The 21,189-nt window shown below is 34.4% G+C and overlaps 1 pseudogene; it reads left to right on the forward strand.

The window, feature by feature from the left end:
* Positions 1-20,200: 20,200 nt before the first annotated feature.
* On the forward strand, positions 20,201-21,132 carry LOC120155709 (annotated as a pseudogene).
* Positions 21,133-21,189: the final 57 nt, after the last annotated feature.

The following is a 21,189-nucleotide window of genomic DNA, read 5'->3' on the forward strand; positions in this document are numbered from 1 at the left end:
CCTCAAAAGCCCATTTCATATAGAACTGATCCATAAGGGGTATTTTGAAGGCCCACGTCAGTATGAACATTTGGGCATTTTTGAAAGCTCACATCAATAAAAAAGCAAATGATGGGGCGTGCTGAAATCCCTTTTCAATCATAATCAGGAATATTGATGCATGTTGAACGTTTATTTCAGCAAATGTTGGGGCATGCTGAAGGCCCACATCATCATGTGTTAAAGATCATTGACTTGAGTAAATATTTCCAATAAGACGGAAAGGAATGAAGAATGAAAATGGTCAAACAGTGACAGTGGAGCTGACTATACATAATTGTTTCATTCATTAGACAGTTATATTAGGGTCTTGTTGTTGAACAAATATCTACTCAATAAGTATGGTTTCAAATACCCAATCTTCTTAACCATGTGTCACATGACAGTGTGTTCTTTGTTAAGCTACATCATGGTTGCATGGATAAAGATGGTCCCCATGCAGACCATTCGATCCAGGGTTCAGTTCCTCAGGATTTCGGCTTTGAATTTGGTCATTTGTGTGTCAGTGAATATTAGAAATATTTCTTTGAGGTTTCTGACAGTTAGTTTCAATCATACTGTTGAGGTTTCGAAGTTGTTTTTCACATCAGTTTTTGTTTACTTGATGACATTGAAGAGGGAGGCTTGGCTTACGTATATTACCCTTATTTTCGTTGTTACTGGGGTTATCATTGCCAGTCGGGGTGAACTGAGTTTTCATCTATTTGGTTTTATCATATGCATTTCATCTACAGTAACAATAATTCCAATAACCTCCTTCTATACATGGCTCCTATAGCTGATGTGTTTCTACTTCCTACAGCACTTATTATGGAAGAAAACGTGATCAGTAACACCTTTCCCCTTGCTCGAGATGATATCAAGATCAATTGGTATCTCTTATTCAATTCGACACTAGTGTATTTTTTGAATTTGACCAACTTTTTGGTCATGAAACACACCAGCATCCCATTTGTATTCTCACTAAGTTTTGTTCTCAAATGGTCTTATGACATCATACAAAAGCTTTGAACACTATGCAAGGAGCTTCAATGATTGAGAAATCTGAGCAGAAGTCACAGGAAATTATGAATGTGTTATAAAATGTTTTACTAGAAATCTGGGCAGAAGCCACATGAAAGAATGAATGTGTTGTCAAATGTTTTACGAACCAGTTATGGTGTTGAACCAATGTTGTGATCATATGGTGTTTTCATTTATTGGTCCAAGATGAAGTTTGTCTTTGTTGAAAACATTTTGATATTTCTATATAACAAATTAAGTTAAATGAATTTTAAGATTTTCCAAAAAGATTTTCTAAGCATATTCGATATAATTATTAGAATATGAAAATATTACTCCAAATCTTTCAAATGTCATTTTTAATCCTTACTCAAGTGTAAAATTAAGTTTTAATCTTAAAATAATTTCAAAACAATTTTACAAAATATTTCGAACCATTTCAAAGCCAAAAATTCCAGATTGCTCAGAGGGAACCGATTCCCCTTGTTTAACGGTCGAAATATTTGAATTTTACACTTAGGGAATCGATTCCCCATGAGGGGGTACCGATTCCCCCCAAGCTCCAAGCAGAAATATTAATTGTTTTCACACTTAAATGGCTCTAATAACTTCATTAATGATCTCCAACGTTTAGAAGTGATTCAAGGTATATTTAAACAAGCTTAGAAGCCATTGATCAACAACAAGAAACAACAAGCAACTAGAATCAAGAGAGAATCAAAGAGAAAGTATCAAACCTCAAGTTTGAGCATTTCAAGCTTATTTTTCATTCAATATTCATTTTACTTTCAAGAACACTACTTGTACTCAATTGTATTCATTCTTGAGTATTCTTTTCTTTGTTCTAGAATTGTGCAAACAATCTACCTTGTGAGGATTTCCTTGTAAGTTTGCAAAATTTGTATTGTTCTCTTTGGGAGACAGTGTTCTCAAGAATTTGGGGTATAATTCTTGAGGGTTTGTAAGGTTACTCTTTGTCCTTAAAAGAAAGACAAATTAGTGAATTTATGGAAAATCCTTAGTGTGGATAACTAAGTTAGTGGACGTAGACTTTGGTTGAGAAAGTCGAACCACTCTAAATTGTTGTGCAATTACTTTCAATTTTCTGCAAAAGCTTCCACCAAATTTTTAATTGCCAATTCACCCCCTCTTGGCTGATTCCATCAATCGATTAACTCAACAATTGGCATCAGAGCCTAACTCATTTGAAGGTTTAATCACCGCTTGAGTCGATTCGGGAAGAGTTACATAGATAATCAAAGTCATCAATGGCCTCCACTTCAAACTTCTACTCTGATCTCAATTCGATGCCCGTCAACAAGCCTCCTTTCTTCAATGAGGCTAACTATGCCTATTGGAAAAATAGGATGATGGACTTCATTCAAGCAAGTGACATGGGAGCATGGAATGTTGTAGAAGACGGATATATCAAGCCTCTTACTCATCCAAGAATGTGGAGTGAAGGAGAGACAAGATTGTTCCAGCAACTCTAAAACTATTCATATCATATTTTGTGCTCTTGGACCAGATGAATACGGAAGAGTTTCATCTTGTACAACTGCCAAATAAATATGGGACAAGCTGCAAGTCACTCATGAAGGTACCGATGAGGTAAAAAAATCTAAAATTAGTATTCTAACGCATAGCTATGAAAATTTCAGGATGAAACCAAATGAAGATATCAAAGCTATGACAGATAGATTCTCAACGATTGTCAATGGTCTCAAATCATATGGAGAGATCATTTCAAATGAAAAGCTTGTGAGGAAGTTAGTTTACTCCCTTCCAAAATTATGGCAATCAAAGAAGACGGCAATCATCGAGTCAAAAGACCTAACGTCCTTAACTCTTGAAGAACTAATCGGTTCCCTCCTCACTCATGAAATGATGCTTGAAGATGAGGTAGACCTCGATAAGATTGACGAGACACCAAAGGATAAAGAGAAGAAGAAAAACATTAGAGTTGCTCTCAAATCCACAAAAGATGAGAGTGATTCGAATGATGATGACGATGACGAGAAAATGGCATTGTTTGCCAAACGGTTCAGAAAAATGATGAGACCTTATCGAGGAAGAAAATTCAAACGAAATGAAGGCCTCAAAAATGAACCAAAAGAGAAGGACCCGATCATTTGCTATGAATGCAAAAAACCGGGGCATGTCAAATATGATTGTCCACAATTAAAGAGAAAGGGTCAATCAAATAATAAGCACAAGGCTCATGTGGCTACATGGAGTGATGAAGAAGGTTCCGATGAAGAGGAACAAGAAGTAGCAAACTTGTGCTTGATGGCATTCGAGGAAGATTCTAAGGTAACCTCTAACTCATCTGATGTTGATGATTTATCCTATGATGAGCTATTAGAGGAATATAATGGGTTGGCTTCGGATTATGAGAAATTGTTTTTAAAATATAAAAATGATGTTTCAAAATTGAAAAATGAAAACAAACTCATATCCAAAACCAACAACGATCTTGAAAGTAAAATCAGAGATTTGCAAATCAATCTAGAAGAGTTTGAAAAGAAAATTTTGGATTTGCAAAATTTACTTTCAAAGGTCAATGATGACCATCAAAAGAAAATTGATGATCTTAAAACTTCTTTTGATAAAGTTGGAACAAAATGTTTTGAAAAAGGAGAAAATTCAAAATCCAACTTTGTTAGAAAAGATTTTAAAAACTACAATCATAGAGGTCCCCAAAGAACCTCTAATGGAAAAATCGTTAGAAGTCTGTGGGTTCCTAAAGAACTCATTACTACTAAAGATAAAGATATCCTACACAAATGGATACCTAAGGGGACTAGGATTTTGGAAACTAATGAATATGGACCCGAAAGAATTTGGGTACCAAAAATAAAAAATTAATCTATGTTTGTAGGGAAAGGAGCATTGCTACAAGGACGGGAAACAAATTCAAATTCATGGTACCTTGATAGTGGATGCTCGAGACACATGACCGGGGACAAAAACCGATTCATAGAGCTTAACGCCAAAAATGGAGGAGAAATGACTTTTGGTGATAATTCAAAAGGTCACATTGAAGGTATAGGTACAATAGGTAATACCTCTTCCATACAAATTAAAAATGTTTTATATGTGAATGGATTAAAGCATAATCTTTTGAGTATTAGTCAATTTTGTGATAAAGGATTCAATGTCATGTTTGAAACTAATGGTTGTAAAGTTATTGACATTGCATCTAATCAGATTATGCTTATTCGTCATAGAATAGAAAACATTTACATGGTGCATTTAGATTCTATTAATGTGACTAATTTATGCCTAGTTGCAAAAGATGAGCATGATAGTTGGTTATGGCATAGGAGACTAGGACATGCTAGCATGAGTGTTTTGCAACGGTTAGTTCAAGGAGAATTGGTTCGAGGGCTGCCTAAACTAAAATTTGATAATGATAAAATATGTGATGCTTGTGCTAAAGGAAAACAAAAGTGAGTTTCTTTTAAATCCATTAATGATGTGTCAACTAGTAGAGTATTACAATTGATCCACTTAGATCTTTTTGGGCCATCTAGAACTACTAGCTTGGGTGGAAAACAATATGCATTTGTCTTGGTAGATGACTATTCTAGATATACTTGGGTTCTATTCTTAAGTACTAAAGATGAAGCATTAGAAAAATTCATCACATTTTCAAAAGTAATCCAAAATGAAAAAGATTACTCTATAACTAGTGTTAGGAGTGATCATGGAACTGAGTTCGAAAATCTTGGATTTACTGAGTTTTGTAATTCTAATGGTATTAGCCATAATTTTTCAGCACCTAGGACCCCTCAACAAAATGGAGTTATTGAGAGGAAAAATCGAACTTTAAAAGAAATGGCTAGAACCATGCTTTGTGAAAACAATTTGCCAAAGTATTTTTGGGTGAAAGCCACAAATACCGCTTGTTATGTTATTAATCGAGTAATGATTAGGCATATTTTAAAGAAAACTCCATATGAACTTTTCAAAAATAAAAAGCCTAACATTAGTTATTTTCATCCTTTTGGATGTAAGTGTTTTGTTTTAAACAACGGTAAAGACAATCTTGGCAAATTTGATGCTAAAAGTGATGAAGGAATTTTTCTGGGTTATTCCTTAAATTCTAAAGCTTATCGAGTATTTAATAAAGGAACTTTGGTTGTAGAAGAGTCTATACATGTTGTTTTCGATGATAATCTCCTTCCGAGGAAGGATTCTTGTTTGAATGATAATGTAGGTATTATAAAAACAAATGATGTTAGACATGACGTTGGAGAATCATCATCAAAGGAAGAAACAAAAGATGAGGAAACTCATGATCCTCTCGAGAATCCAACCATTGAAGAAAGGGAAGTATCTTATCCAAGAGAGTACAACTATGTCAAGGATGGTGAGATTATAGGTGATCCATCCAAAGGGGTAACAACTCGATCTTCTCTTAGAAATATTTGTAATTATGTTGCATTTGTCTCATGCATAGAGCCTAAGAATATTAAAGAAGCATTCAATGATGAACATTGGATTATGGCTATGCAAGAAGAGTTAAATCAATTTGAGAGAAGTAAAGTATGGACATTAGTTGAAAGGCCTAGTAATAAATCTACTGTAGGTACTAGATGGGTATTTAGGAATAAGCTTGATGAGAGTGGTAATATAGTGAGAAACAAGGCTAGACTTGTTGCTCAAGGGTATACTCAAGAAGAAGCATTAACTATGATGAAACATATGCTCCCATAGCTAGGATGAAAGCAATTAGAATGTTATTAGCATTTGCATGTTTTCATGAATTTAAATTATATCAAATGGATGTTAAAAGTGCATTTTAAATGGTTTTATAAAAGAATAAGTGTATGTGGAACAACCTCCAGGATTTGAAGATTCAAAATTTTCAGATCATGTTCTTAAATTGACAAAAGCACTTTATGGTTTAAAACATGCTCCTAGAGCTTGGTATGAAAGATTGTCAAACTTTTTAATTGAAAAAGGTTTTTCAAAAGGGAAGGTTGACACTACATTGTTTTTAAAGCATAAAGGTAAAGATTTATTAGTAGTTCAAATTTATGTTGATGATATAATATTTGGTTCTACTAATGATGTTCTTTGCCAAGAATTTTCTAAGCTAATGCAAAGCGAATTCGAAATGAGCATGATGGGGGAGCTCTCATTTTTCTTGGGACTCCAAATCAAGCAAAGAAAAGATGGCAAATTCATCAATCAAGCTAAGTACGTCAAAGATATGCTCAAGAAATTTGGACTGGAAAATGGCAAGCCTCATGACACTCCAATGAGCTCTTCAACAAAGCTTGACTTAGATGAAGGAGGTAAATGTGTATATGTTAAGTTATATAGGTCAATGATTGGATCTTTACTTTATCTAACTGCAAGTATACCAGACATTATGTTTAGTGTTTGCTTATGTGCTAGATTTCAATCATGCCCTAAGGAATCACATTTACTAGCTGTTAAGAGAATCTTTAGATACCTTAAGGACACTCCTAGTTTAGGACTTTGGTATCCTAGAGACTCTATGTTAGGATTTTCGGAAGCTAGTATCGATAACTGGAACGGTTTGCAAAGAGGGGTCGGAACAGTTTTGTGTTTAGGGAGTAAGGAGATTGAAAGATAGAGAATTGCACAGTGATTTATAGTGGTTCGACTTTCTCAATCAAAGTCTACGTCCACTACCTTAGCTCCTCGCCAAGGATTTTCCAATAAATTCACTAATTTGTTCTTTCTTTTGAGGATAAAGAGTAACCTTACAAACTCCCTAGTTTTTCCGGGATAAACTATAACCTTTCCCTAGCTTTTACACGGGATTAGCTAGAACCTTTCCCCTTTACAAAAGGATAAGAAATGTAAACAAGAAAACCTCTCTAAGGTAGGTGTTTACAAGATTGAGCTCACAAGAAAAAAATATTTACAAGAGAAAGATGAAATAAGATTGAAAAACTCTTCTCTTGTGTTTGATTGCTTGGATAGTTGTTCTCTTGCTTCTTCAAGTGTCCTTAGCTTGTATTTATAGCTTGGAATGTGTTTGAAGTCATATCTAGCCGTTGGGGATGTTTTGGAGCCGTTTGGGAATGATTTTTCTACAAAAATAGGCTGCCAGAATGGGGGGAATCGGTACCCCTTCATAGGAAATCGATACCCCTTCATAATATTCAAATATTATGACCATTGGGCTGATGAACAGTGAGGGAATCGGTACCCTCAAGGGGGGAATCGGTTCCCTCCGAGTAATCTATTATTTCTCGGAGCCAAACCATGCAGGGGGAATCTGTACCCGGGGAATCGATACCCCCTGGGGGGAATCTGTTCCCCTGGGGGGGGGGAATCTGTACCCCCTGGACAATCTAATTTTTCTTTAAACCCTTTAAAAAGAAAATATTTTTGGCTCGATTAAGGCTCGAAATACTTTGTAAAATTGTTTTAAAATAGTTTAAGTATAAAACACAATTTTACACTTTAGTAAGGATTAAAATGAACTTTGAAAGACTTGGAGTAATATTTTGATATTCTAATAATTACATCGAATATACTTAGAAAATCTTTTGTAAAATCTTAAAATTCATTTAACTTAATTTTTTATATCGAAACATCAAAATGTTTTCAACAATCTCCCCCTTTTTGATATAACAAAACATTTGAGTAATTTTAAGATTTTGAAATCAAGTTTGAAATTACTCCTCCTTACTTTAACACTTCTCCACTTTAACACCTTCACACTTCTCCCCCTTTTTGTTAAATCAAAAAGACTCTAATGTTTGAAGTTCAAAATAAATTTGGAGAGTAAGTAGTAAAATTGACATTTTAAAAATCATTTGAAAAAAAATCAAATCTCCCCCTCAATAAATGCATTCCAAATAATATTTTTCTTTTAGGATCTTGACACTTAAACAAAATTGAATTTCAACAAAGAATAACAAACATGTTAGTAGCATATGAAATTCAATATATCCAATACTAAAATACTTTATGCAATACAAATTGTTGAATTTAAGATCATATGCATAAAGTTTTCTAAAAATGTTATGCATTTGAAAAAATTTTGATATCAATTATTAGAGGGATATCATTTTTATTTAAACCACATGCATAAACATTTAAATTTAGGTCAAATTTGTTTTAAAGATTTATAAAATCAAAGTATTTGAAAAGTTGGTATCAATTGTTAGAGAGATATCATTTGCATTAAAACAATTTTTGACAAAAATTTTATTATGATGAACTAAAAATTCTGAAAAATCATTACAATTTTAAAATGTTCATCATAATCATCTTTTCAACATACATGAGATTAAAACAATGATGCATAATCATTTAAAACCAAAACTCATGCATGCTTAAAATCAAATGAGCAACCAAATAATCCAAAATTAAAAGTATTAAGCTTAGAGGTTACCCATTCCATTTTCATGTGTGACTAGAGCATCTTGAATATCATCATTTTCATCACAATTGCTTCCACACAACTACAATAGACATTTAAGTAGATTTTGGTATCCAAATTGCTTTGGATCCTTGAACGTTAGTTACAATGCCCCTTGTTCCTTTTGGAACCCATACTTACCTAATTTTAAAATGTTTTCCTTTCTTCAAAGGACAAGTATGTTCCATATGACCATGATAATGGCAATGTGAGCATTTTTCCATTTTTAAACATAATAGATTGTTTTTAGAAATTAATTCTTTTTCTTTTGTTAAGCTTTCAAGCTTAACTTCTAACTCAAAATTTTTCTTTTCTAAATCATTTATTTTGATTTTTGAAAGTTCTAAATCATTTTTCAAAATTTCATTTTGATTTTCAAAATCAACTGTAGCTTTCAAAATCGATTTATTTTCAATTTTGAGTTTTGAAATTAATTTCGTATATTTGGAATTCATGGTCTTAAATCCCAAATACAACCTATTATATGCATCTTGTAACTCATCAAAAGTAAATGAATTAAATTCATTTGACTTAGAAGATACCTCGAATTCTTCTTGAGTGGTCATGAGGCATAGGTTGACTACTTCATCTTCATCATTGGAATCATCTTCATCACTCCAAGATGCAACAAATGCCTTCTTCCCCTTTTTCTTTAGAAGAGGACATTCATACATGACATGCCCCTTTCTTTGACAATCGAAACATACCGGGGGACTCTTCTGCTTGGTTGATTCATGTTTCACTTCCTTGGAAATCATGAATCTCTTGAGTTCGTTCAAGAGCTTGACCATCTCTTCTTTTTGTTTGTCATCGTCTTCACCCATCTCATCACTTGAATCTTGATAGCTTTCATTGATGCCTACGTCCTCATTCTTCTTCTTCTTATTTTTCTTCTCTTCCCTTTTTTCATCTTCCTTCACCATCATCTCATGAGTGAGAAGGGAACCAATTAGCTCGTCGAGAGTGAGAAACTTTAGGTTTCTTGCTTCGATAATGGTCGTCTTCTTTGATTGCCACTCCTTTGGAAGAGAGTAAATCATCTTCCTCACAAGCTTCTCATTTGGGATTACTTCTCCATATCTATTGAGACCGTTGACAATCATAGAGAATCTATCTGTCATAGCTTTGATGTCTTCATCGGGTTTCATCTTGAAGTTCTCGTAGCTATGGTTGAGAAGACTTTTCTGTGATTCCCTCACTTCGTCGGTTCCTTCATGCGTGACTTGGAGCTTATCCAAAATCTCTTTGGAACTGGAACAAGATGAGACTCTTCCATATTCATTTGGGCCTAAAGCACAAAATAGAATATGTATAGCCTTAGAATTAAGCTGAAAATTTTTCTGCTCTTCTCTACTCCAATCGTTGTACTTGCCAGGTGAAAAGGAGTAACCGTCCATGATTATGTACCAAGCTCCTAGATTGTATGATTGAATAAAGTACATCATCTTATTCTTCCAATGTGCATAATTTGCTCCATTGAATAAGGGTGTCTTGTTGAACGGTTGTGAATCCATAATAGGATATTCTTCAAGATAATAAGCACCGGAGGAAAAAGTCATTTCTTTGTCGGTTGCGTCGGGAATTGGTAGAGCTTCTTCTAGGATCGTCTCAAGGTAGTTAAACCTTCTTAATGAGTTAGGCTCTGATGCCAATTGTTAGGATTTTTGGAAGCTCGAATCGATAACTAGAACGGTTTGCAAAGAGGGGTCGGAACAGTTTTGTGTTTAGGGAGTAAGGAGATTGAAAGATAGAGAATTGCACAGCGATTTATAGTGGTTCGACTTTATCAATCAAAGTCTACATCCACTACCTTAGCTCCTCATCAAGGATTTTCCAACAAATTCACTAATTTGTTCTTTCTTTTGAGGATAAAGAGTAACCTTACAAACTCCCTAGTTTTTCCGGGATAAACTAGAACCTTTCCCTAGATTTTACACGGGATTAGCTAGAACCTTTCCCCTTTAAAAAAGGATAAGAAATGTAAACAAGAAAACCTCTCTAAGGTAGGTGTTTACAAGATTGGGCTCACAAGAACAAAATATTTACAAGAGAAAGATGAAATAAGATTGAAAAACTCTTCTCTTGTGTTTGATTGCTTGGATAGTTGTTCTCTTGCTTCTTCAAGTGTCCTTAGCTTGTATTTATAGCTTGGAATGTGTTTGAAGTCATATCTAGCCGTTGGGGATGTTTTGGAGCCGTTTGGGAATGATTTTTCTGTAAAAATAGGCTGCCCGGAATGGGGGGAATCGGTACCCCTTCATAAGGAATCGATACCCCTTTATAATATTCAAATATTATGATCGTTGGGCTGATGAACAGTGAGAGAATCGGTACCCTCAAGGGGGGAATCGGTTCCCTCCGAGTAATATGTTATTTCTCGGAGCCAAACCATACAGGGGGAATCTGTACCCGGGGAATCGATACCCCCTGGGGGGAATCTGTTCCCCCTGGACAATCTGATTTTTCTTGAAACCCTTTAAAAATAAAATATTTTTTGCTCGATTTAGGCTCGAAATACTTTGTAAAATTGTTTTAAAATAGTTTTAGTATAAAACACAATTTTACACTTTAGTAAGGATTAAAATGAACTTTGAAAGAATTGGAGTAATATTATGATATTTGAATAATTACATCGAATATACTTAGAAAATATTTTTTAAAATCTTAAAATTCATTTAACTTAATTTGTTATATCGAAACATCAAAATGTTTTCAACACTATAGCTTTAGCTTGCATGCCTTTTCTGATGCAGATTATGGAGGATAAAAATTAGATAGGAAAAGCACCTCTGGTACTTGCCAATTCCTTGGAAATATGTTGATTTCTTGGTTTTCAAAGAAACAAAATTGTGTTGCATTATCTACCACTGAAGCGGAATACATTTCAGTCGGTAGTTGTTGTGTACAAGTTTTATGGATGAAACAAAAACTTTTTTAATTATGGAATTGAAGTAGGTACTATTGCTATCAAGTGTGACATAATAGTGCTATTTGTCTCACTAAAAATCCCATCCAACACTCTAGAACTAAGCACATTGAAATAAGACATCACTTCACTAGAGACCATGTCACTAAGGAAGATGTAGTTCTAGAATTTGTTGATAATTTGCATCAATTAGCGGATATCTTTACAAAGCCTTTAGACAAGGAAAGATTTTGGACACTTAGGAGAGAATTAGGTTTGACCAACCTATCTTCACTTAGTGTTTAAAATAATTTTAGCACTTTTAAGAATAAATGAAAAATGCATATAATAGTAATTTTTTTATTACATTCATTGCTTTTAGTTAGGGGGAGTTTATGATTTTTGGTGAAAATTAACTTTATGTTCAAATAATTTTTAATGATAAATTTGATCGATTGAACATGATTAATTTTCAATATATGAGTTGTCAATACCACTAGAGAAAATTAATTTAGCATTTTGAGTATTTAAAAATCAGATTTTAGCATTTTAGTGCAGAGGGAATCGATACCCCCCTTGAAGGGGAACCGATTCCCCCTTTGAAGGGGAACCGATTCCCCCTTGTAGGGGAATCGATATCCCCCTGGGGTACTGGTTTTTAACACGTGCAGAACACCCAAACACTCAAACCCTCTCTTCCTCTCTTCACGTCGTTTCTCCTCTCTACACTTACCCTATCTCCATATTTCATCAAAACATCATTTTTAATCAGAATTCTCTTTAAATATCATCTCCTAAACCTGCTGGAATCATCAAAAACGTGCAAACTTCATCTAATCTCACTCAAATCTGAAATTCTTCAAGGTATTTTTCTATAACCTCTATTTCATCAATTTTTGATTTTAGAACTAGTTTTAATTAGTTCTAGGTTGAACTTTAGATCGGGCATTGATTGTTTAGTGATTATAAACTAGATTTTACAACTAATTTCATCAAAAACACAAGAATTTTCCAAAATTCTTTGAAATTTTTGAAATAAAAAAAATTGTTTTTCAAATTATTGTGTTTTGATTGAATTACGTTGTTGTTATGAAAACTATACATATATTGATTTTCAAAATATTATTTTTCAATAAGTTTTTCAAAAACTTTACCCATTAGGATTGGTTTAGAGAACCTTGAAATATTGAGGACTCAATTGAGTTTTGGGATTGATTATTTTGCATACATATATATTTTTTTTAAATGCAAGTTATTTTTCCATTTCGATTATCTTAAACCATTTCTCATAAACGTTCTAGGGCCTCCTATAGTCATTCTAGCCAACCTCTAAACTCACCTCCAAATCCTCCACCTATCCCACAAATTCCTATTTCTAATCTCGATGATCCAAACATGACCATTCGTAATTCTTGTTTCAATGAACCCGGTCGTAAACAAAATCTCTACTATAGGTTTTGTCAATACTTTGAGTCCTACAAAATCCGGGAAGAACGTATCCCATCTCTTCAAGCCATGCTAGACATCAACTTTTTTCATCTTCCTACTCTTCATGAGTGGAAATTTGACAAACTCTTCGAGCTTGAACCGATTGTCTACCATCAACTTGTTCGTATCTTCTACTTTAATGCCGTTTGCATTAAAAACTGAGAGGAAACCTTAACCAAAGGGATCCGATCCTATATTCTAGGATGATTCTTTCATCTTGACTCAGAATCCATTGCCAAAGCATTAGGATTAGATAATGAAGGGTTAGACAAAGAAAAACTTACGGTAGGATCTCAGCATAAATGAAGGGATTGTGCAAGTGTTCTAGACCTTCATGACCATTTTCTTCACCTAATGATCTCTTGGTGGTTTCGACCATCCGTGTGCCGTTACTCTACTCTTCGCGCCTTAGATCTATTTTGGCTTCATTGTGTCCAAAATAATCACAAATTAACCTTCCACATATTATTTTTGTTGAACTTGTCGAAACCGTAAATCTTGTTCCCAATAAGAAATTGTGTTCTTCTTTAGTTTACGGTTGTATTCTTAGTAATTTGTTTAAGAAGGTTGGGCTTAAAGTTGGTCTTGATGCTTCCTTTCCCCTCAAAAACCAAATCAATCTATTCTCTTTAACTAAATCGGGATGGAAGATCAATGAAGAAACTGGTATTTGGGTTCGTACCGGTGAGCAACCGCATGAAGTTGATGACTCCGACGATGAACCAGAACAGCACGAGTAGAGGAACAAGCATAACCAGAGGATCAAATGCCTCCATACTTTCGATCCTTTATGGAGACATTCGATTTCCGATATGCTTCCATGGATTCTCGCTTCACTTCCATAGAATCTCATTTATCCACAATGGGAGCTCAATTGGAAATTCTCCGGGAGATGCGCACAAACAACGCTTCTTTGAATGAACGCATTGATACACTCTCACATGAAATGGCCGTTATGCGAGCTTATTTTCCTCCTCCCGATCCTCCTACGGATGCTTGATTATGTGTTATGCTTTACTACTTTGAACTTAAAGTTTATTGTTTTAACATTTTGAATGTTTTTGGATTGTTTTTACTTTAGTTGTTGGATATTTGAACTAATTTGATAAATTATGGATGTTTGAACTTATATTTCTATATATTTGGTTTGGTTAAATTTATTCATTATTGTATCATTTACATCAATTAGATATATGACCAATTTTGCCATGTCACATTGTTTATGAATATTGATTATGAAACTAATGGCTAACGTTTCTCTTGATTGTGATCTTAGGAGCTTAAGCTATTTATCTATATATAATCAGTTGGCTCAATGATTTCAAAACCTTGTTTAAAATCTTTTAAAAGTCTTTTTGATTTAACAAAAGGGGGAGAAATGTTAAAAATGTTTTGAAGGGGAGAAGTGTTAGAGTAAGGGGGAGTAATTTCAAATTTGATTTCAAAATAAAATCTTAAAATTACTAAAATGTTTTGTTATATCAAAAAGGGGGAGATTGTTGAAAACATTTTGATATTTCGATATAACAAATTAAGTTAAATGAATTTTAAGATTTTCCAAAAAGATTTTCTAAGCATATTCGATATAATTATTTGAATATCAAAATATTACTCCAAATCTTTCAAATGTCATTTTTAATCCTTACTCAAGTGTAAAATTAAGTTTTAATCTTAAGATAATTTCAAAACAATTTTACAAAATATTTCGAACCATTTCAAAGCCAAAAATTTCAGATTGCTCAGAGGGAACCGATTCCCCCCTAAGGGGGTACTGATTCCCCCTGTTTAACGGTCGAAATATTTGAATTTTACACTTAGGGAACTGATTCCCCATGAGGGAGTATCGATCCCCCCACGCTCCAAGAAGAAATATTAATTATTTTCACACTTAAACGGCTCCAATAACTTCATTAATGATCCCCAACGTTCAAAAGTGATTCAAGGCGTATTTAAACAAGCTTAGAAGGCATTGATCAACAACAAGAAAAAACAAGCAACTAGAATCAATATAAAATCAAAGAGAAAGCATCGAACCTCAAGTTTGAGCATTTCAAGCTTATTTTTCATTCAATATTCATTTTGCTTTCAAGAACACTACTTGTACTCAATTGTATTCATTCTTGAGTGTTATTTTCTTTGTTCTAGAATTGTGCAAACAATCTACCTTGTGAGGATTTCCTTGTAAGTTTGCAAAATTGTATTGTTCTCTTTCGGAGAGAGTGTTCTCAAGAATTTGGGGTATAATTCTTGAGGGTTTGTAAGGTTACTCTTTGTCCTCAAAAGAAAGACAAATTAGTGAATTTATGGAAAATCCTTAGTGTGGATAGCTAAGGTAGTGGACGTAGACTTTGGCTGAGAAAGTCGAACCACTCTAAATCACTGTTTAATTACTTTCAATTTTCTGCAAAAGCTTCCACCAAATTTTTAATTGCCAATTCACCCCTCTCTTGGTCGATTCCGTCAATCGATTAACTCAACAGTCTTCTTCAACCCCAAGGTTAGAAGTGAGATATGATGAAGATTTCTTTCCACAGAATGAGAGCTGAAATTTTAACAACAAGAAACTAGTGGATTCAACTAAGATTGAACGACAGGTTGTTGTTAAGAATCTCGACATAATATGGTATGAATGGCTTTGTTCGAGATCCAATTAGATGTGGAGACATGAAAGGAATTAGGATAAATCCTCCTTATGATGTGTTTCAAGAGTCAAATTAGAACGGACTCTACTCTCCTAATTAATCTACTAAGTTGGCCATATCTACATTCTTCAATGATGATAGATTCTCTTCAAAGATGATAGATTCTCTTTTCAAAGATGAACGCTTTATTGGATTTTTACACAAATTCAGATGAAGAAAACTTATGTTATTAAAGACAAAAATGGGACATCAAGGTCATAATTCTGATTACGACAAAAGTTCCATAAATGAAACATTTCTTCTAAGACTTTAATGCAAATGAAGAAGACACAAATATGCAAATTGATAAGATAATTCTTCATAAATATAGCATAGATTGCTACACTGATATCCAAAGGTAACTCTGGAAATAAATGATCAAGTGAAGGAAGACCAAGTTCACTACTTTGAAGTCAAATGAAGATTGCATCAACATTCATGCATTCATAAGAACATCATTTGCACAATAGACAATGCATTACATTGATACATTAAATTACATTCAAACATAAGGTTTTACAGATCTTCGTATGAAAAAGAAGATTCATGATGAAAAATACCTTACAAGAAGAAGGTAGAATTCAAAACTTTGAATGCAGGAATCACGCAAACATATGAAGAATAGATGGACGCAATCCACAAATGAAGCATTATTTTGGGGCATGTTACCCAACAAACAACTTATTTCAAAAAAATGAGGAAACGATTTCCAAAGTTTCTCATTCTAGTAAGAAAATAATTTTCAAAGTTTCTTACTTAGTAAACTATTTCCCACATCTGTAAGACCTACAGTGCATGATGTTTTCAAAACCTTCGGGTCATCCATAAGACCTATAGTGCATGATGTTTTCAAAAAGCCTTCGGGTCATCTGTAAGCCCTTCAGTGCATGATGCTTTCAAAACCTTCGGGTCATCCATAAGACCTACAGTGTAGGATGTTTTCAAAAAGCCTTCGGGAGCTTTTTGATGTTTTCAAAGCCTTCGGGTCATCTGTAAGCCCTTCAATGCATGATGTTTTCAAAACCTTCAGGTCAGCTGTAAGCCCTTCAGTGCATGATGCTTTCAAAACTTTCGGGTCATCCATAAGACCTACAATGCAGGATGTTTTCAAAAAGCCTTCGGGAGCTTTTTGGTATTTTCAAAGCCTTCGTTTCATCTGTAAGCCCTTCAGTGCATAATGTTTTTAAAACCTTCAGGTCATCTGTAAGATCTACAGTGCATGATGTTTTCAAAACCTTCGGGTCATCGATAAGACCTACAGTGCAGGATGTTTTCAAAAAGCCTTTGGGAGCTTTTTGATATTTAAAACGTCCGGGTCATCTATAAGACCTACAGTGTAAGATGATAAGACCTCAGGGTCATTCATAAGACCTCTGGGCAGAATGTTTTCAACATTTCCATCCTACTCAAAAAAAGCCAAATGAAAAATTATTGTCTTTTTCGTCTTTGCTCTATTCTTGTTAGCACAAGAATGAGCAAAGAGGGGCAGTTGTAGACACTAATTTTTCATTCTATTATTATTATTATTATTATATTATTATTATTATTATTATTATTTTATTATAAATAATTATAAATAAATGCAGGCCCAATTTACAAAGAACCCGACCCAGTTACACGACCCAAATATAGCAAACCCGACCCAGATGGCCCAGCTAAACCCTAAACCCAATTAGGGGTTATATCATCTCAGCCAGCCGCCTCAGTTCACAATCGTTATATCTGACTATGATCCAACTGTCCTGATGCTTCCAGATGAAAACCCTAGGGTATGACACCTTAGGGCCACGTCGCCGCCGCCTCAAGCTTCCAACCGCCTCTGCCTCGCCACCTCACTATCGACGCTGCTGCCACGCTCAACTCCGATGAAACTTCCAGAAACGCCACGAAGTCACCCATTCGCCTCTTTACCCGAACCGAGGAAGACACCGGCGAGGCTATATAAAACCATCACCAAACCTGACAAAATAACAGAAAAAAAACAACGGCAAGAACACGAACCCAGAACAAGCAGTAAACCAAAACAGAAAGAAAAGAAAGGAGAGAGAGGTTACCAAAGAGACCATGCGGTGACCGGAGACGCTACGTGCCAACAAAACATTCGAAATGCCCGAAAATATTTCTCTAGATCTACTCCGATCATGAGTTTTTTAGGGGAAACTAAGGTCGGATTCGGCCTGGGGAGGTTCAGGGCTTTATTTTGGGGTATTTATGTAAAATCTGGCCACCGTGTATGGTGGCCGGTGGCGGTGATCAGAGTCGAAATACGGTTGCCGACTGGAGATCATTTCCCTTCGGCGAGAGAATTTTAGAGAGAGTGGGAGAGAATTTTTCATCTCTCTCTTTAAGAGAGAGAATGAAAAAATGAAAATGAATGGAAATTGGCTAAAATAGTCAGTTTTAGGGTTTATATACCCCTCCCCAAATAGCATCATTTTGGGGAGGGGTGTATATGTAATTTAGGTAATTGTTAAACCACACGCGCAATCCCTCTGAGTTTTATAATTTTATATTTTAGTCACTAGATCTGATTTTTTGTGCATTTCAATTTGGTTTTTAAATTTGGTTTTATTTCTTTTTAATCCTGACCGAATATTTATATATATTAGAGTAAATATCAGAATTAATCCTTCATGTTTTAATAATTTATATTTTAATTCCTTGTAATTATATAGGTTAAATCACACTATTAATACCTATATTAAATAATTTATTTATTGATTATGGATATTAGGTGAGAATAATTTATATTATATATGTGATTTGGTAATAAATTCAACCTTAGTACACTATTAAAGCTATGTAAATTCAAACTCCTTTTGACTTTTTTTTTTTTAAGTTGTTGAAAACAAATCATTTTATTACTATTATTGGATTAGAAAAGTGTCTTACTCGTATTAGATCTAATTGTAATAAAACACTTTAATTTAAAATTATGTAATTTTAAACAATGTTTACAAATATTTGTTTCAATATATTAAATATAGTATTTAATTATTACTTTATTATTATTTTATTTTAGTCATATAAATATATATATTTGATTAAAAATATATTTGTTTATTTTTAAATATTAACAAAAGACAATCTTAAAATAACTAGATGTCCTATTCTGATTTTTAAAAAATAAACAAATATATTGCTTATAAAAATATATATATTTATTTCATTATTTTTAAGAAAATTATTATATTCTTATTAATATTTATTTATTTATTAATATTAAATAAAATGCAGTCTTAAAGTAACTAGATGTCCTTTTCTAAATATTTTTAAATAAATAAATACCCTATTTAGATTTATAAAAATTATTTTAAAATTAGACGATTGAATTTGGAATAAGCGGATCATAAATTAAATTTATTTGAATTCTTAAATTCACTATTAGAGACAATATATAATCGACATGGACCAATTTTGGGCGTTATGGGGTGTTAATCCTCCTCAAATGTAACCGACCACGAATCCCTTTTTATTATTAAAAAGAACGAATTTTTGGTTAAACGCAGACCCGTTTATCTTTTAACTGATGTTTTCTTAAAAACTATTTTAAAAGACAATTTTTAGGTATTCGACTTACTTTACTCAAAAAGGTCGATGGTGACTCCCAAAATATTTCATAAAAACCATTTATTTATTCACATTACTTTTCCCGCCAAGTAAAATTTCGTGCTCAGGCGAAAATCGGTTACGACAAATAATATAGACCTTTCAACGATAAACTGAACAACATAAGGAAGAAATCATGCAATACACTGTTAACTTGGAATGACTTACCACATCTTTAGCTCTCGGTTTCCTTGCCCAAGCATTCATAGCATAAGGATCATTAACGAAAACACAAATGACAGAGTCGATTCCTTTAGCCTTGAATTATTAATGTGCTTCGTGTAACTAAGCACCTGCTGTTGTGGACAAACACCTTCGTATGCTCCCTGTAATACCCTAATTTTTTATGGGAATTAAAGAGAGAACAAAGTGTAAAAACCAAACTTATAATTGTACCTTTTATAATTTGGGGTTTTAAAAGTTAATCCAAAAACAATTTTCAGTCACCCCACGTTATGTAAGTTGAAAACAAAAACAATCCAATCACCCACCTACACCACTAAACCTACATGCCACCATAAATCAAAGAGGGAAGTGGGGTGAGGTTTTCAGTCGGTTTCCCTCTAAGCTGAAGAAAAGGCACTTCGGAGCACAAGGGAATTTTTTTTAAAAAAAAAAACTTGAAGCGTTTCCTTTAAAGGGAACTCACCTTCGATTCTGCAGGGGGTTTGCTTTTCATTCAACGCTGAATGGCCTTCTCTTGACCTGTTGCGTAAGCATTAATTGAAGTCTCTTATTATCGTATAAGAGTGATGGAATTTGAAAAAATAAGAATAGTGGAAATCTGGTCAGGTGGCTCAGTCAGTTCGTGAAGTCCCTCTGTGTTTCCCATGACTATTCTAGCCAAACAATCCACGGCTCTGTTTCCTTCTCCCCAAATGTGGTCTTCATTTCTCTCCTTGTTCTCGGCATCCACTGCCCATTTCTTTTTACTCTGCCAATTATTCTCTTCCCCTTTCAATGACTGTCTTGTTTTTCTTCGCTTAAAGTGAAGGCCAGAACAACTAACGAACCGAGCGCAATAACCAATACTCATTCTCACCATTCCTATAACCCGACCCAATGGCCCCAAGATCCATGCCCATCCTCCGGAACTTCCCATCTCCTATTCTCACACCCACTAGATCCGTCACCTACATGCCCTGCCTTGGCGACGGTGCGCCATGAGCCGTGTGACGGGATCGGCCCTTTGCTGACGGGCGCGGTGGAGCAAGTGATGCAAGCGATGCATGCGTCTAGGTATTTCGAGCGATACGAGGTTCACGGTGACATGAATCACGTATTGGAAGAAGTGATCCAATCAATTAATAAGAACAAGGTTTGTATAAAAGGAGGATTGGTTACTCCGATGGGAGGAGGTGTCAGCTTACTTAACATCCAGTTAAGAAGAGAGCTCGATTTGTACGCTTCGCTTGTCAATTGCTTCAATTTGCCTGGCTTGCCTACAAGGCACCAGGATGTTGATATCGTGGTGATCAGAGAGAACACTGAGGGCGACTACTCTGGCCTCCAACACGAGGTCGTCCTTGGAGTCGTCGAGAGCCTTAAGTTGATAACAAAGTTATGCTCGGAGCAGATTGTAAAATATGAATTCGAATATGCTTATTTGAACAATAGAAAGAAAGTGACTGTTAGCATAAAGCCAACATTATGAAGCTCGCTTATGGGTTGTTCTTGGAATCATGCCGAGAAGTTGCTACCAAATATCCAGGGATTAAGTACAATGAAATCATTGTGGACAATTGATGTATGCAGCTCGTTTCCAAGCCTGAGTAATTTGATGTCATGGCGACGCCCAATCTTTATGGCAATTTAGATGCGAATACAGCTGCTGGTATTGCCGGCGGCGGCACTGGCGTTATGCCTGGAGGTACATCCTTGACACCTGAGTTGATAATCTTTGTCATATTTTCTTCTGTTTCTTAAATATTTGTTACCCCGACTTGTTCTGGGAAGAGCTACATCATATTGTTGAATCGTTGATTAACATTTGATGCGAGTCACGCTTTATCTTTATCAAAAGTAAAATGTCGGTGATTCTGAAACCATTA

The sequence above is a fragment of the Hibiscus syriacus genome, unplaced genomic scaffold (assembly GCF_006381635.1).
Source record: "Hibiscus syriacus cultivar Baekdansim isolate YM2019G1 unplaced genomic scaffold, ASM638163v2 tig00111206_pilon, whole genome shotgun sequence".
Taxonomy (NCBI): Eukaryota; Viridiplantae; Streptophyta; class Magnoliopsida; order Malvales; family Malvaceae; genus Hibiscus; species Hibiscus syriacus.